Source organism: Mobula birostris, chromosome 4, assembly GCF_030028105.1.
Source record: "Mobula birostris isolate sMobBir1 chromosome 4, sMobBir1.hap1, whole genome shotgun sequence".
Lineage (NCBI taxonomy): Eukaryota > Metazoa > Chordata > Chondrichthyes > Myliobatiformes > Myliobatidae > Mobula > Mobula birostris.
In genome coordinates, this window is record NC_092373.1 from 98,442,640 (window position 1) to 98,455,203 (window position 12,564).

Below are 12,564 nucleotides of genomic sequence, written 5' to 3' on the forward strand. Positions count from 1 at the left end.
TGCACATATACATCGCATTCTATTTTTGTGCAGCCACTGCTGAAACTTTGGTTAGAATAGTTTCATTCTCTGTGCTTCTCTGGTCCCAATTAGAGTCATTTGCTGAAAAAGATGGAGAGAGTGATTTGAAGATGGGAGCAGGAACAATAGATGTGGAGAATAAGCACTAACATGACAGATTAGGTTGAATAAACTATTTGTGTCCTAAAACAAAAATCTGTGCTGGTGAATTATAACAACTGGATGAAGGCATGGTGAGTTTTATACCTATACAGTTGTATAAGACATAGGAGCAGAATTAGGCCATTGGTCCATTGAGTCTGCTTCGCCATTCAATCATTGCTGAGCCTTTTTCCCTCTCCTTATCCCACTCCCTGACTTTCTTCTGTAACCTTTGATGCCATGGCGAATTAAGAACATATCAATCTCTCTGTCTTAAATACACCCAACAGCTTTTACAGCTGCCTGCAGTAACAAATTCCACAAATACATCACCCTCTGGCAAAAGAAATTTCTCCTCATCTCTGTTTTAAATGGATGCCCCTCTATCCTGAGGCTGTGCCCTCCTTTCCTAGACTTCCCAACCATGGGAAACATCTTTACCACATCTACTCTGTCTAGGCCTTTCAACATTCGAAAGATTTCAATGAGATCCCTCCTCATATTTCTAAATTCCAGTGAGTACAAGCCCAGAGCCATCAAACGTTTCTCATATGATAACCTTTTCATTCCTGGAATCATCTTTGTGAACCTGCTCTGAACCCTCTCCAATGCCAGCACATCTTTTCTTAGATGAGGAGCCCAAAACTGTTCACAATACTCAGGGCAAGGCCTCACTCGCAGCTTATAAAGCCTCAGCATCAAATCCCTGCTCTGATATTCGAGACATCTTGAAATTAATGCTAACATTGCATTTGTCTTCCTCACCACTGACTCAACCTGCAAGTTCCCAAGTGCCTAGGCATCTCAGATTTGTGGATTTTTTTCCTGCTTAGATAATAGTTTGCATATTTATTTCTTCTACCAAAGTGCATGACCATGCATTTTCCAACATTGTATGTCATTGGCCACTTTCTTGCCCATTCTCCTAATCTAGGTCCTTCTGCAGCCTGTATCCTCAACACTACCTGCCCTTTTACAGTACCAATCTTCGTATCATCTGCAAACTTGGCAACACAGCCATTTAATCTATCGTCTAAGTCAATGATATACAGCATAAAAGGAGGTGGTTCCAACACCAACCCCTGCGGAACATCTCCATTAACTGTTAGCCAACCAAAAAATGATCCTTCTGTTGCCACTCGCTGGCTCCTACCAATCAGTCAATGCTCTAACTGTTAGTAACTTTCCTGTATTATCCTACTTGTAATCTCCTCAAAGAATTCCAACTGGTTCATCAGGCAAGATTTTCCCTTGTTACATACCTCATGGATATCTTGTGACTGTCTTGTGAGGATGATGTAATGGTCTTGCGGAGGTCACATGATGTAATTTTCCCGCCCATGGGAGGTCACGTGATGACCTGTTCTCACCAGGTATATAAGTGTAGACCCCTAGTGATGCAGTTTGTTTTCAGTTAGACCGTCAGTCAGATACTCTGCTACGCTGCGTATTAATCTCATGACGCAGTATAGTTTTAAAATGGGGTTTTACTTTCTAATGTAAGGTACAGAAGTGTTGGGCCAGTAGTTTCACCAATAGCTGCCAGATTTGTTGATGTGCTTTTTCAGTAATCTTGGAGAGTGAAGATGGGAACCTGAAGGAGTCGTTCGGCGGCTTTGGAGAGGATCGACCATTATTGAATTCGTTCAAGTAAGAGTGATCTGCATGAGATAACCTCTGCTAAAAGAAGCAGGAAAGGTTGTGCAGTATCTAGTCTATTCTACAGAGGAAAAAGGTCAGTGCCTTTAAACCGTTTTATTTCCATTGTTGTGAATCCTGCGGACAAGGCAGATTCCGGCTGGGATCGACAGTAACGTCGTGTCTTCAAGGAACTCTTCACATCAGGAAAGTCTTTTCTAATTGACTGTATAAATCTCTTGGACTTTCAAATTTACCATTCGAAGAACTGTGTTTGAATTTACTACTTTAAGACTGTTTTCGCATTTACTGCTTTAAGAACTAGTACTGAGTTTGGTGGTTTGTTAAATGGCCGCATAGCAGTTTACTTCTGGTTAAGGTTTTTCGTTTGTTTATCATTTTACTAATTTTGAGCTGAGTTTAATAAATGTTTGTTTGTTTATACAACCTGACTCATTTCTATATTCATTGTTGCCGGTCACGTGACACCCTTAAGGAAACTGTGCTGACTTTGTCCTATCTTGTCCTGTATCACCAAGTACTCCATAACCTCATCCTTAACAATTGACTCCAACATCTTCCCAGCCACTGAAGTCAGGCTAACTGGTCTATAATTTCCTTTCTCCTGCCTTCCTCCTTTCTTAAAGAGTGGAATGACATTTGAAATTTTCTAGTCCTCTGGCACTATGCCAGAGTCCCATGATTCTTTAAAGATCATTACTAATACCTCAACAATCTCTACCGCTACCTCTTTCAGATCCCTATGGTGCATTTATCTGGTCCAAGTGACTTATGTACCCTTAGGTCTTTCAGATTTTCGAGCACCTTCTCCCTTGTAATGGTAACTGCAGGCACTTCTCTTCCCTCACACCCTTCAACATCTGGCACACTTCTAGTGTCTTCCACTGTGAGAACTGATGGAAAATACTCATTTAGTTCATATGCTATCTCCTTGTCCCACGTTATTATTTTTCCAGCCTCATTTTCTAGTAGTCCTTTATCCACACTCATCTCTCTTTTATCTTTTTATATACTTGAAAAAGCTTTTTCTATCCACCTTGATTTTGTTTGCTAGCTTGCTTAGACATTTCATCTTTTCCCTCCTAATGATCCTCTTAGTTGCTTTAAGTAGGTTTTAAAAGCTTCCCAGTCCTCTATCTTCCCACTAATTTTGCTTTGTTGTATGCCCTTTCTTTTGCTTTTACATTAGCTTCGACTTCCCTTGTCAGCCATGGTTGTACTATTTTGCTATTTTAATTTTTTTTTGTTTTTGAAACACATCAATCCTTCATCTTTCTCATTTCTCCCAGAAACTTAAGCCATTGCTGCTCTGCTGTCATCCCTGCCAGCATCTCCTTCCAAGTTACTTTAGCCAGCTCCTCTCTCATATGACTGTAATTTCCTTTACTCCACTGAAATCCTGCTACATCATATTTTACTTTCTACCTATCAAATTTTAAGTTAATGCAATCATATTGTGATCACTGCCTCCTAAGGGTTCCCTTACCTTAGGCTCCCTAATCGCCTCTGGTTCATTACATAACACCTAATCCAGTACAGCTGTTCCATTAGTAGGCTCAATAACAAACTGCTCTAAAAAGCTATCTCGTAAGCATTCAACAAATTCACTCTCTTGGGATCCATTACCAACCTGATTTTCTCAATCTACCCACATGTGAGTATCATAACATTGCCCTTCCGGTTGTAATCTGTAGTCCACATCCGAGTTACTATTTGGCGGCCTGAACAGTCTATACTATAGCTGCTGTCAGGATCCTTTTACCCTTGTACTTTCTTAACTCGACCAACAAGCATTCAAGATCTTCCAATCCTATGACACATCTTTCTGGAATGGGCTGCCGGCAACAGTGGTGGAAGCTGATACGTTAGGGTTTTTTAAGAGACTTTTAGATAGGTACATGGAGCTTATTAAAATAGAGGGCTATAAGTAAGCTTAGTAATTTCTAAGGCAGGGAAATGTTCGTCACAACTCTGTGGGCCGAAGGGCCTGTATTGTGCTGTAGGTTTTCTATGTTTCTATGCTCCTATTGATTTCATGCCATTCTTTACCAGCAGAGCCTCTCTGCCTACCTTCCTATCCCTCTGATATAATGTCTAACCTTGGACATTCAGCTCCCAACTATAACTATCCTTCAGCTATTATTCAGTGATGGACACAACACCATACCCAACAATCTGTAGAACAGATTGCTAACAGTGTTTGGGTTATTGTTAGAGAAACGGGATACTTAGGAATGTGAGGCATCCAATCAGGAGAGAAGACTGGGGGAGCAGTTTATTTTGTGCCTGACACCAGTGGGAGTCTTGCAAATCACATAGCATCCGCACAAATGGGCTTGGGTGGGAGAGACATCCCAATCTCACGGATTTAGCGGCACCAGTGTGTGTATTCCTTAGATGTACGAGGCCGGGGAAAGTGGGGTCTGAGTCAGGGGACTGCCAGCAAAGGCTAAAGAGCTGTTTCCTGAGATGCTCAGGAAGAAAGGGGGTTTCATTGTGGGGGCTCATTCAGTATTGAGTTCATTGGATACTGTGTGTTTCTCTTGAGCGTTGATCAAGTGGATTTGTGTTTAAACCTGTGTTAAACTATGTCCAGTAAAGTGATTATGATATGTGGTTTTGGACGCCGCAGGGACTGAGCGTTGGTGCGAGTAAAAGAGATTACCTGTAGCTAAAGTATGTGTATTGAGTAGAGTGGATATTCATAGCTCAGATGAATTGTTACTTAGGATTTTAAATGGCAGGCATTTATTTCGTTTTCTTTCAGACTAGCGCTGACATAACAGCAGTGGATCTACTGGGGCCACTGGGGGCGGGGGGGAGGGCACAGCATGGGCCGTCCATACTTACTGAGAAGAAGGGAGTGTACGTGAGGGTGCTGAATAGGAAACCGAGTCATCTGTGATTTGACAAGATCTATGGATTGGTCCAGGCTCGATTCTACTGGCCCCAAATGAAGCCTGAGATTGAAGAGTACTGTAAGTCGTGGATTCGAGTATTCAGAGGAAGGCGCTGCCTATGAGGGCCGCTCCGTTATCCCATTTGCAGAGTGCGGGGTCACTTGATCTGGTGTGTATGGATTTCCTATCAATAGCGCCTGATTCCAGCAACATGGAGAATGACTTGGTTATTACGGACCACTACCCCATATGCTCAAGCCTTCCCTTCAAAGGATCAGAGGGCGTCCACCGTGGCTGAAGTGTTGTGGAAAGAGTATTTCATTCATTATGGCCTCCCCAGACTGACACATTGCAATCAGGGAAGGGATTTCGAGCGTAGGCTCATACAAGAGTTACTGAGCATGCTTGGAGTTGAGAAGTTGAGGATTACACCTTATCACCCTCAGAGTGATCCCCACCCCGAAATTTTCAACTAGACATTGCAAAACATGCACGGAACTCTGGAGATGAGCAGGAAGAAAAAATGGAATCACCATACTGGGCATCTGGTCCACCACTACAACTGTACACAGAATGAAGCTACATATTGTTTGTTCAACACACATAAAAGTTGCTGATGAACGCAGCAGGCCAGGCAGCATCTCTAGGAAGAGGTGCAGTCGACATTTCAGGCCCAGACCCGTCAGGACTAACATTAGATTGGGATGTTAGTCCTGACGAAGGGTCTCAGCCTGAAACGTCGACTGTACCTCTTCCTAGAGATGCTGCCTGGCCTGCTGCGTTCACCAGCAACTTTTATGTGTGTTGCTTGAATTTCCAGCATCTGCAGAATTCCTGTTGTTTACATATTGTTTGATGTTTGGGCGCGAAGCAAAGTTGCCTTTTGACCACTGTTTTGAGATTGGTAGGGAAGATTTGCCACAGAAGACTTAGCTGAATTGCGTGTCTAATATGAGGAAGGGATTGCAAAAGACATATGAACTAGCAGAGGTCTCTGCTACCAAGCAGAATCAAGGAAAAAGAGGAGATACTGTATGATCAAAAGGGTAGGTTATCTCAACTGATGCCTGGAGACAGAGTCCTGATAAAGAATTTGGGGCTACAGTACCAGGGAAGCATAAGTTGCCTAACTGTTGGGTGGCTACGTCCTATGTAGTGGAGAGTAAGATGTAAAAGTTTTCTGGATGGAAGCAGAGGATGGGAATGGGTCTGTCAAGATTCTCCATTGGAACCACCTTCTACCTTTGGGATGAGAGGTACATGTTGACCCAGAGCCTGACATGGACCCTACACCTGGTAAGAGGACTCTGCGGTGATGTGGGAGCACAGAAGGACAAGCAGTGGAAAGGTCTAGAAGGGACTTAACCATTGAATGTGGTACAGACTCAGAGGATGAGAAAATGGGGGTATGGTACATCTTGCAAACTCCTCAATAATTGATGAAGAGATTCCTGAACCACCCCACGCTGATGCGGATGAAATAGGGGGAACTAGCGGTGGACAAGCAGATTTGTGGCCGGACAATGAAGGGAGACTGGGCTCTAAAGTAACTAAGCATAAAGTCAAGCTCAGCCAAGTGACAAAAGGGACCTGAGTTGCCAGATGGAAGAGGCCTCTCCATGTAGGAGGAAAGATCCCAGGGAGTGTCTGAAATTGAAGAAGTAGACAATGCAGTAAGGAGGTCTCAAAGTCTCAAAGAGTGAGAAAACCCCCAGATAGGCTGGCCTATGTCACACCAGGGGAACAGAGTGTTGCATCAATTGCCCTAATGAGATATGTCACTACCATTTATAAATGGATTGGAGGTTCTGACATCACAAAAGTCCTTTGAATGCTGTGTTATTAATGAGGGGATGATAAGTTATTTCAAAAGTCAGGAGGACATGACTATTTTTGGTATGGGGAGAGTGTAACGCCCTGGTAAATGTTTCACTGCTAACAGTGTTTGGGTTATTGTTAGAGATAAGGGGTACTTAGGAATTTAGACCATCCAATCAGGAGAGCAGGCTTGGGGAAGCAGGTTTATTTTGTTCCTGATACTGGTGGGAGTCTTGGGGCATAATATCAGGTCATAGGGTCACAGTGTAACAATGGTAACAAGTCATAAGGTCACAGAGTAACAGTGGGAACGGGTCATAGAGTCAGAGAGTAATGATGGTAACAGGTCATAGGGTCACGGAGTAACAGAGTGGGAACAGGTCATTGAGTCACAGAGTACAATGGTAACAGGTCATAGAGTTGCAGAGTAACAATGGTAATAGGTCATAGGGTCACAAAGTAACAATAGACAGTAAGTGCAGGAGTAGGTCATTCGGCTCTTCGAGCCAGCACTGGCATTCATGGTGATCATGGCTGATCGTCCACAATCCGTACCCTGTTCCTGCCTTCTCCCCATATCCCTTGACTCCACTATCTTTCCTTTCTATCTATCCTTTCTTGAAAGAATCCAGAGAATTGACCTCCACTGCCTTCTGAAGCAGAGCATTCCACAGATCCACAACCCTCTGTATGAAAAAGTTTTTCCTCAACTCCATTCTATGTGGTCTACCCCTTATTCTTAAACTGTGGCCTCTGGTTCTGGACTCCCCCGACATAGAACCATAGAACATTACAGCACAGAAACAGGCCTTTTGGCCCTTCGCTATGCCAAACAGTTTTTCTGCCTAGTCCCACTGACCTGCACCTGGACCATATCCTCTCATCCATGTACCTGTCCAAGTTTTTCTTGAATGTTAAAAGTGAGCCCACATTTACCACTTCATCTGGCAGCTTATTCCACACCCCCACCACCCTCTGTGTGAAGAAGCCCCCCCCACCCCACCCCGATGTTCCCTTGAAACTTTTCCCCCTTCACACTTAACCCATGTCCTCTGTTTTTTTTCTCCCCTAGCCTCAGTGGAAAAAGCCTGCTTGCATTCTCTCTATCTATACCCATCATAATTTTATATACCTCTATCAAATTTCCCCTAATTCTTCTACGCTCCAGGGAATAAAGTCCTAACCTATTCAACCTTTCTCTGTAACTCAGTTTCTCAAGTCCCAGCAACATCCTTGCAAACCTTCTCTCGGGAACATGTCCCTTCATCAGAACGAAGGGTCTCGGCCCGAAACATCGACTGTACCTCTTCCTATAGATGCTGCCTGGCCTGCTGCGTTCACCAGCAACTTTGATGTGCGTTGCTTGAAATTCCAGCATCTGCAGATTTTCTCGTGTTTGCCTTAATAAGGTTGAACAAGTTAGGTCTTTAGTTGAACAAGTTAGGTCTTTATTCTTTGGCGCATAGAAGGTTGAGAGGGGACTTGATAGAGGTGTTTAAAGTAATGAGGGGGGTTGATAGAGTTGACGTGGATAGGCTTTTTCCATTGAGAGTGGGGGAGATTCAAACAGGAGGACATGAGTTGAGAGTTAAAGGGCAAAAGTTTAGGGGTAACATGAGGGGGAACTTCTTTACTCAGAGAGTGGTGGCTGTGTGGAACAAGTTTCCAGCAGAAGTGGTTGAGGCAGGTTCAATGTCGTCGTTTAAAGTTAAATTGGATAGATATATGGGCAGGAAGAGAATGGAGGGTTATGGACCGCGTGCAGGTCGGTGGGACTAGGTGAGAGTAGGAGTTCGGCACAGACTGGAAGGGCTGAGATGGCCTGTTTCCGTGCTATAATTGTTATATGGTTAATAATCTTATATGTTTCAATCAGATCTCCTCCCATCCTTCTAATTTCCAGTGTATCCAAGCCCAGTCGCTCCAATCTTTCAACATATGACATTCCTGCCATCCCTGGAATTAACCCAATGAACCTACGCTGCACTCCCTCCATAGCAAGAATGTCCTTCCTCAAATTTGGAGACCAAAACTGCACACAATACTCCAGTTGGGGTCTCACCAGGGCCTTGCACAATTGCAGAAGGACCTCTTTGCTCCTATACTCAACTCCCCTTGTTATGAAGGCCAACATGCCATTAGCTTTCTTCACTGCCTACTGTACCCATATGCTTACTTCCAGCGACTGATGAACAAGGACACCCAGATCTCGTTGTACTTCCCCTTTTCCTAACTTGACACCATTCAATGGTAACAGGTCATAGAGTCACAGAGTAACAGAGAATAGTAACTAGTCATCGAGTCTGGTTAACAGACCATGGTAACAAGTCAACTGGTCAGTGTTGACCAAGATGCCGATCTAAGCAGAATCCGTTTGCTTGTGCTTGCTCTGTACATTTCCTACCCAAGTGCCCTTTCCAAATATATTTTACATGATTTTATTTCATGATTTTTTCTCTTCAAGTTTTTGCTTTGGTATCTGCTCTGAGCCATTTGTGAACGAGGCTATCTGAACAAGTTGCTGAAATGATTGTGCAACGAACCCCATCAAAAGTTTTCATAAGAAACGGAGGGAAGAATGTCTATCATTAAGATCAGCACCTAATAAAGAGTATGTGTTATTTCATGCACTGATAACAGAGAATGAGCTTGTTAGTATAACTGAAATTTCTGTCTGGTGTCCTTGTGCTGGGTGACTAGGTCTGATTGCAATTCTTACAAGAGGAAATCCTGATAGATTTCTAGCAGAGATTAATCCTATCTGCTGCACACCACAATTGCAAAAATACATACCGTACTGAACTGCAAATCCTCACAGATTATCCATGTCGTCTTAAAAATCTGATTTCACAGCAGGTATCAAAACAAGAACTTGAAAAGATGACTTGCATTTGTACATTATAATTCACAAGCTTAGAATTTTTCAAAATGCTTTGCAAACGCTAAAAATGTTTTAAATGTGGTCTCCATTGTAGAGTAGAAGATATGTGAGCCAGTTTTCTCAAAACAAGCAACCAGTACCAGAAGGTTATAATGCCCAGATAGTCTGCTGTGGGGGACTGGTTGATGATCAGGCCACCCGGAAGGGTTCTCCTGCCGTTCTTCAGTAGTGATGTGGCATGCTTTCCTTTTACTAGAGATGTATGCTTAGGGTCAGGTTTGATCAAACATTTTAACAGAGGGACAACATCTATGACAGTTCAGTACTCCATCAGTGCCACACTAAACTACCAGACTTAATCTTGTGCTTCTGCTGTATGTGAGGTTATATGTAAAAATGGAAGTTGTTACAATCAATATGTTTGTTTGTTCATGCATGTGGTTGCATTTGTTGTCCATGCTTCCCTGACTGATCGGCTAGCCAGGCCTTTTCACAGGCAAGTGAAGATCAGACATCTTGCTGTGGATCTGAAGTCACAAATAAACAAAATCACAATAGACTGGTATGCTTTCTCTCCTTAAGAATAACAATCAATCAAATGAATTATTATACCAATCCAGTTGCTAGCGACCACTATGACTGATACTAGTTAATACTAATAATGGCTCATAGTGGCGTGTTCTGGTGGTATGAAGTATTTAGGCTTTGCATGACCCAAAACATACTGTGTGTGCTGGAGATACAAAACTTATTGCTTGGCGTAACAGGTTATGTGTTACAATTGTTAGATTATAATTAATATCGAGCAATTCAACAGATGTCAGCTTTGTCTGGAATTCACTTACTAAGGAGAGGCATTGCTCTTGGTGACCATCTTCCAATCTCAGTACTAGTTTGTTACCAATAACCTATCTGATTAAAGAATCTTCCTCAGAGGTCAATATTTGGCTGACTCTTTTTCCAAGACCAGTGAGGTTTAATATGCAGCTGAAAGCCTTGAAGTGATGTTAAGTAGATGTAGCAATACAGTTGTATCTGAATAGTGGGAAGCAGCCCCTACTTTGTTATGAATAGAACAATTTAGATCCATTTATGGTGCAGTTTAACACCCATCCAAGAGACAGGACATCTGACACTGTATCAGACAGTGACCCTGGACACTACATTGTGGAGTCAGCAGAGATAATGGGACCATACTTAAATCCTTTCTCTCTGGCTCTGGAGAGAGTGCTGCACACTGACCTCTATCAAATGCTTTATATCAAAATGAAGTTGGATCATTTGCCTCTCTCTTTTATTCCAGATTTTCAGTGCTTGCAGTATTTTGCTTTTGTAAACTAAGGAGAACATAGACTGTCAGGTAGATATGTCCATTTTTACTCAAAATGGAAATGAAGATCTCACTGCTCAGGGCTATGGCTCCAGTGTAAGCACACGTGTGCAGTGATGCTGAGGAGGAACTTGCTGATGACTTGTTCACCTATCTCAGGGAAGCTTTTAGTGACAAACGTAGTGTACCCCAGCTGTTGCATAGTTTTTATAGTTGCAAACAGCGTGAGTGTAAAGACATAAGAAAGCTTACACATGCCCTAGCCCAGGCTTCACCTTGTTAGTGAAGTGTGCCCTGACGCTGTGACCAATAAGAAAGTGGTGCTCAGAGATCAATTTATAGAGGGGATCAGAGATCCTTCCCTGAGAATGGAGCTCCACAGATTTGGGTGGATTAACCCTGAGTCCTAAATGATAGAAGTGCGAGAGGAGGCTCATCTGTGGTTTTTAGAAGAGTCCTCAGGAAATGCAAAGACTTTAAGTCAAAGTTTAGCAGTAACCAGGCAGAGTGCTCAACTCTTAAAGCTCAGGAATCTAAGTCTGTTACTATAGACAATGTCCCTAAAGTAGTCGCAGAGCAGGGCAAAGCCATTAGTGCGTAGACTCTAGCAGTGAAAGATCTTGCTGTACAGGGAGGTGTTCCACATGCTGCTAGCCATAGACCTAAGTTACAGCCTAGGTTCACGGAGGATGGGCAACCAGTATGTCTCAAGTGTCAGGTGGGAAGGTATGTGGCAAAGAATTGCCCACAGAAATGAAGTGCAAGGGATATAGAGCCCGAATCCTCCAGCCCTCAGGTTGTTGTGAGTCGGGCAATTCGAGGGAGCCTCACAGACTCAAATAATGTACGGCCATCCTGTGACCAGTTACTACAACATGCCATAGGAATGTATCCTGTCGCTGAGCTTAAGATATCAGGTAGTCGAGTGAGCACCGAGAACACTTGAATGGAGAGGATGAGGATATGTTGTCCACTGCTGGCTGGTTTAGGTTAACAGCTGCTAACAGCCTTGATCTAGGGTGTCCAGAGCTAGAGGTTCAAGTGATGGGCATGAAGATACCAAATTGTGACTTTCTAGTCATCAGGGATCCTGTTAGCACTGAACAACCTGTCCCATGCATTGTAGGCATAAACATTATAAGCCAATGTAGACAACTTGTCTGCGCAGAATTTGACATGACCCTAGAAGGAAAGTTGGATTCTGATCCGAGATGTTTTCCAGAAGTGCAGATAAGCCGTGGTCTGAGTATCTTTAAAAGATACCGAGCCTGTACCTGCTGAAACTGCAGTTATTATTGTAGCTAGGAAGGCCACTGGAGATGCTGGTACTGACCATAAATTGTTACTTAAGCCACTTAACACCTCTCTACCCGGTGGTCTTGTAGATATTCCCATGCTTGTTGACTCTCTTAGTTGTTCAGTACCAGTGCAGCTTTTAAACATCTCTCGAGGAGATGTATGGCTGTCACCTAGGACTCAGCTGAGCATACTGTCTGGTGTAAGATTTCTGCGGATTTCAGCTGGCATTGAACAAGTGACAGTTCGTGTAAAGGAGGAGGGTAGTAACCCCAAGTTAAAGTCAATTCTAGACAAACTCGATATTATTTGGGGTAGTGAAGAACAACAAGCTCAGCTAAGAGCTTTACTGGTTAAGTACCTGGATATCTTTGCAGCTGAAGATGAAGACCTTGGGTACGCTGACAAGGTCAAGCATGAAATTCAGTTAATAGATGACGAGCCCGTTTCACAGCTATACCGTCATGTTCTGCCAAATCAGTACAGTGAAGTGAAAGCACATTTCAAAGTAGTTGAAG